General features: G+C 36.3%; 1 protein-coding gene across 11 annotated transcripts in view; it reads left to right on the top strand.

The window, feature by feature from the left end:
• The window catches only part of MYO9A (myosin IXA), a 271,185-nt gene that overhangs the window by 99,168 nt on the left and 165,995 nt on the right, over window positions 1–6,022 (top strand). The window lies entirely within an intron of this gene.

Genomic DNA, 6,022 nt, shown 5'->3' with positions numbered 1-6,022 from the left:
TTTTTTTTTTTTTTTTTAAATTATTTATTTATTTTTTTGACAGAGACAGAGATAGCGAGAGCAGGAGCACAAGCAGTGGGAGTGGGAGAGGGAGAGAAGGCTTCCCGCCGAGCAGGGAGCTGATGCGGGGCTCGATCCCAGGACCCTGGGATCATGACCTGAGCCGAAGGCAGATGCTTAACGACTGAGCCACTCAGGGAGCCACTCAGGCACCCCTCAGGATTTTATTTATTTGACAGAGCACAAGCAGAGGGAGAGGGAGAAGCAGGCTCCCACTGAGCAGGGAGATGCGGGACTTGATCCCAGGACCCTGAGATCATGACCTGAGCTGAAGGCAGCCGCTTAACCGACTGAGCCACCCAGGCGTCCCTCTGCAAGCTAAGTTTCAAGTTAGTAACAAGTTGAGATTGTAGCCCACAATTTCAGTTTGTATAGGAGGATATAAACAGAAGCAGGATTCACATTTATCTCAAGGGAAATGGTGAAGAAATGAAATGAACAGGAGGACCACAACAGGTCTACAAAACAAAAACAAAAAAAGATCTTTCTTATCACTAAGGCTTGTTGCCCTCTGTCCTAGCTTAAGCACATCTGTCTTGCTTAAAGGGTTCTGAGGACTGATTAACAGCACAAGCAGCACTAGTTTTGGCCATCTTGATGATGCTTACAATTTTTAACACATAGCCTTTTAGCTAGACTCTCTGATGGAGCTATTAAAAGATAATGCAGTATTATTTGTTATATTAGCTAACATTTATGTGGTACTTACTATTTATCAGGCAGGTGCTATTTTTATTCTGGTTTTACAGATGGTAACTAAAGCCAGTATTCAAACCTTAACAGTCTGCCTCCATAATTCTTGTTTTAACCAAAAAGCTGGGCTGGGATTGGTCTGCTTGACTCATTCTAGTGTTTTTTTTAGCTAGATCATGCTAAACTAGTATTTTTTATCTCTTGCAAATGGATATATATACTGGAGGGGTGGAGAAATGCATTTTGTTGACTGTGTGCTCTGTTTTACTAAGTGACGTGGCAGTTACTCTCTGGGTCATTAGAAGAGTAAGTAAATTGCTTTTGAAGAGAAAAGGTATTATCTGACTATTACTGAAATTATTTTTACCTTTTCTAGAAGTGTAGATTAGACATTGAGGAGCCATAAGAAATACTTTGCCTAAAAACATGTATGAAAAAAAACCTTACAGTTTATGGAAAATGTGTTCAGAGCTATTTGGGCGTGGGTGATCTTTATTTATTTGCTACCTGAATATCATAATTTTGGGCAGTGTGGTGGAATTATGGATCAGAAGACTTAGAGTCTAAGATACATCTTGTTTTTCCTTTCAAGTTTCAGTATTCTCTTTTGTAATTTAATGTGGCGGGTACGCTTTTGCTATAATTTATAGAAGGTTTAGAGACCTTGCACCTCTTTGCCATCTCATCTGTTTTATTCTTCCTTTCTCTCCCTTGTCATGTTTTTTCACTTAAAATGGATTTGCTGGGAATAATAGATTTAAGGCAGTTTAAATATTAACTGTTTTATTTATTTGTCTATCTCTGGTACTTGAGATGGGTATTTGTTAAATTCAACTGAATACAAAATCGGTTAAGTAGATAAAACTTTTTGAAAAAGAAGATAGAAATAAAAAGTTATCAAATATGCTTTGGGAGGAAACATCTTGAAAATTTTGAATACTAAAATAAATTTTGTCCAAAAATGTCCCATCCTGTCCTACAGGATGGGAGAGAGGTGTAATAATTGCCCTGCAGGATGATGAGTGCCAAAATCGTATAGCAGGTTAAAAGTAGTGATATAAAGGATGAAGTTGATTAGAACTTCCTAAAAGTCTACTAAGATTTCCCAGGGGTGATTCTGGAATATAGTTTTGAATAGAAGATTGAGTTTACCAGATTGTCAGTGGGGAGAAGATATTTTAAACAAAGGTAACAATATCCTTAAAATTGTGAGGCATAAAACAGCATGACACTTTTGAGGAACTGAAAATAGCATAGCTAAAATACATGATATAAGAATGGAGACAGGGAGGGAGATAAGTTTATGAAATATCCTCGGGTCATATAGTTGTGGGCTTTATATGTCATGTAAAGGAGATTGGAGTTTTTCTTTTAGAAAATGAGGAGCAATTTGAAGTATATTTAGCAGAGGATTTGAACTGTGGAAGATGGACTGAAGAGAGGGTAAAATACCTGGAGGGAAGGACATAATCCATAAGCCAGTTGAAGTAGTGTGACTGTGTGATTCTGAGTCCTGAATTAAGTTATATGTAAAGAGAATGTGGAATAAGAGACAGACCAGAAGTTTCTGTGATTTGAAAATATATTTAATGTTGTCATTTATAATACTGCTCTCTTATTTCCTTTAGTTGCTCAGAATTATTCTTCAAGGCATTGGTTCATCACTAAATTGAATAACAGTTATGTGTCACACACTGTGCTAGGCATTGAAGACAGAAAATTTGGAGTGCAGGGATCTTATCTGAGGCATTTATAATCTAGTGAGGTTTTTTTGTTTGTTTCTGTCACTTCTGGGGATGTCAGACTAGGAAATTTTGACCAAATTGCCTTGCAGAACACCTAAAAAGAATGAACAAAATACATTTGAAGGCATTGGGGTACATCTAAATAAGTGAAGTTCTACAGGGCTTATATCTGCAAGAAGGAAACCCAGGGAGATGAGCCCAGCATTTTTGGACTGCTTTGTTGCTAAAGACATTTCTTTATTCTGGTAGAGAGGTGCTGATTCTGAAAGAGCCAGGCTTGAGAATCTGAGAAGATGAACAGGGTTTTCTCCAGATTCAAGAACAAGGAAGAACCCGCTGATAACTCCTACAGGTTTTCTGCTTGAGACCTTAAAGGGTTACATCTTAGAAGTAAAGATAAACCAGAAATAGATCAGGCATCTGAGGGACTGAAGCCCAGTTTAAAATTTTCTCAGTTCCAGTTGGGTTAAAAGAATATAGAATTCCTAATGTTCTTAGCCACCTGCCAAGAGCAAATTCACTGTCCAGTGGAGGAAGAGATCATCCTAGTGCTAAAATTATCTGTATGATTTTTCATATACAGGATCTAGCATTCAATATTTTCCTTTCCTTTTTTTTTTTTTTTTGAAGATTTTATTTATTTGTCAGAGAGAGAGAGCACAAATGGGGAGCAGCAGGTAGAGGGAGAAGCAGGCTCCCCACTGAGCGAGGAGCCCGATGCGGGACTTGATCCCAGGACCCTGGGATCATGATCTGAGCCGAAGGCAGACACTTAACTGACTGAACCACCTAGGCGTCCCTATGAGATTTTTAAAGCAAATACTTATTTGACATATATAGATAACTGCAAATTTACAAAATGTGTAAGATTTGTTTGTATACTGGACCATAACACAAGGGTCAAATTTCAGGGATTGAAACCATACATATTTAAATACCATAAAGAAATTATGCCTGAAACCAATAATCAAAAGGTAACCGGAAAGTACCTTTATGGGTAAAAATTAATTAATGCACTTCTACATAGTCTAGAGGTTGAATAAAATATACTGAACTGGATGAAAATGTTGCATCTTAAAACTTGTAGCTCAGTCATTAAGCGTCTGCCGTTGGCTCAGGTCATGGTCCCAGGATCCTGGGATAGAGCCTCGCATTGGGCTCCCTGCTCAGCAGGAAGCCTGCTTCTCCCTCTCCCACTCCCCCTGCTTGTGTTCCCTCTCTCGCTGTGTCTGTCTCTGTCAAATAAATAAATAAAATCTTACAAAAAAAACAAAAACTTGTGGGATGTAACCAAAGGTGTATTTAGAGGAAAATTTTATAGCTGTTAGAAGATTTTAAAATTGAAGAGCAATGATATATATAAATATCCATCCCAACAAATTGGAAAAAGATCTGCAGACTAAACCAAAGGAAAGTATAAAGAAGGAAATAATGAAGATAAGAGAGGAAATTAAATAAGAGTGAAAACAAATATGCCATGGAAGATCAACAAAGTCAAAAGTATTACTTTGAAATGACTAATAAGACCCCGCAAGAAATTCATCCAAATGAGTGACAGAGAAAGACAGAGAGTGATATAAATAATCAGAATTCCAGTTATAAAGAGGACTTCACTGTGGATCCTACACATATTAAAAATAAAAAGATAATAGTATACACTAAACAGCTTTATGTCCATAAGTACACTTATGAAATGATAGGAAAAAAATATTTTCAAAACTGACACAGAATACAAAATCTGATTCTATTAAAAATATTGAATGTGTAATTAAAAGCCTTTCCATAAAGAACATTGTAAACCAAGATGGCTCCATTGGTGAATTTTGCCAACATTGAAAGAATTAGTATCAGTTTGACATATGTTCTTATGTGGAATAGCAAAAGAGGGGACAATTCACAGTGCATTTTAGGAGGCTAAGATAACACTGATATCCAAATCTTTTAGGGATATTATTAGAAGTGAAAATTAAAGTGAATTTCACTCATAAGCATAGATTAAAAAATTCTAAACAAATATTAGCAAACTAAATCCAGCAAGATATGTAAAAGGATAATATATGAGAGCCAAGTGGAGTTTTTTTCTGGTGTGTGTTACATCAATCATCAGTTGATTTAATTCATCTATTAACAAAACGGGGAAAAAACTTACTGTTATTTCAATAGAAGCATTTGATAAAATTGCATAACTATTCATGTTAAAAAAAATCCTCAGCAAACTAGGTATAGAAGGGAACTTCCTGATAAAGGGCATTTACAAAAATCTATAAATAATATCTAACTTAATGGAAATAGACTGAATCCCTATGACTAAGGCAGGGATTTTTCCTCAGAGTTTTTATTATCAACATAGACATGTGAGGACATCCAAATGGAGGGTAAACATAGGAAAAGATTTTTCACTTATTAGTCATCAGATAATTAAAATTAAAACCACAGTGAGATACCCCTAGGCATTCATGAGAAGGACGAAATGAAAAAAACTGATAATACAAATATTAGAGATACTGTACATGGGAAAGTCCCATACACGGGTGATGGTTGCATAAATTGGTACACATACTCTGCAAGCTGCTTGGCAGTATCTGTTGAGGTTATTATACATGTGTAGTTTATAAGCCTGTGTTTTCAGTTTCAAAATGCATATAAATGCACACTAAAACTTTTGTGCACAAATGTTAATAATGGCATTTTTAATTGCTAAAAATTAGAAATAACTGTAATGTCTATCAGTAGTGCAGTGGGTGAATAAATTGCATATAAATACTGCACAGCATTGGTTTTCAAAGTATTGTTCTCCTATCCCTACTGGTAGCATCACCTAAGAACTTGTTAGAAATGCAAATATTGGACCCCACTCTGTACCTACTTATTCAGAAATTTTGGGCCTGGGGCCAAGTGGTCTGTGTTTTAATAAGTCCTTTATGTGATTCTGTTGAGTATTAATGTTTGAGAACTAATGCTCTTTCATAGATTTGGCATACTTTTTCTGTAAAGGATCGAATAAGTCTTTTAAGATTTTGGGGCCATGTGGTCTCAGTCCTGCTAGAACACTGAGAAAGCAGCTGTAGATAAAGCATAAATGAGTGAATATGATGTTCCACAACCCCTGCCCTACAGCAATTAAAATGGATGCTAAGCAAAATCATTAAGTCAGAGAAAGACAAATACCATATGATTTCACTCATATGTGGAATTTAAGAAACAAAACAGATGAACATAGGGGAAAGGAAGGCAAAATGAAATAAGATGAAAATGAGAGGGAGGCAAACCATAAGAGATGCTTAATTCTAGGAAACAAACTGAGGGTTGCTGGAGGGGAGGTGGTTGGGGGGATGGGGTAACTGGGTGATGGACATTAAGGAGGGCACTTGATTGAATGAGCACTGGGTGTTCTATGCAACTGATGAATCACTAAATTCTACCCCTGAAACCAATAATACAGTATATGTTAACTAAATTGAATTTAAATAAAGGATTAAAAAATAGATGAACTTCAGGGTATTATGCTGAGCGAAATAAGTCAA

The sequence above is a fragment of the Leptonychotes weddellii genome, chromosome 9 (genome assembly GCF_054177405.1).
Source record: "Leptonychotes weddellii isolate Sample4059 chromosome 9, ASM5417740v2, whole genome shotgun sequence".
Classification (NCBI taxonomy): Eukaryota; Metazoa; Chordata; class Mammalia; order Carnivora; family Phocidae; genus Leptonychotes; species Leptonychotes weddellii.
The sequence above is the reverse complement of the archived record's forward strand: the minus strand, read 5'-3'. Positions and strand labels throughout refer to the sequence as shown.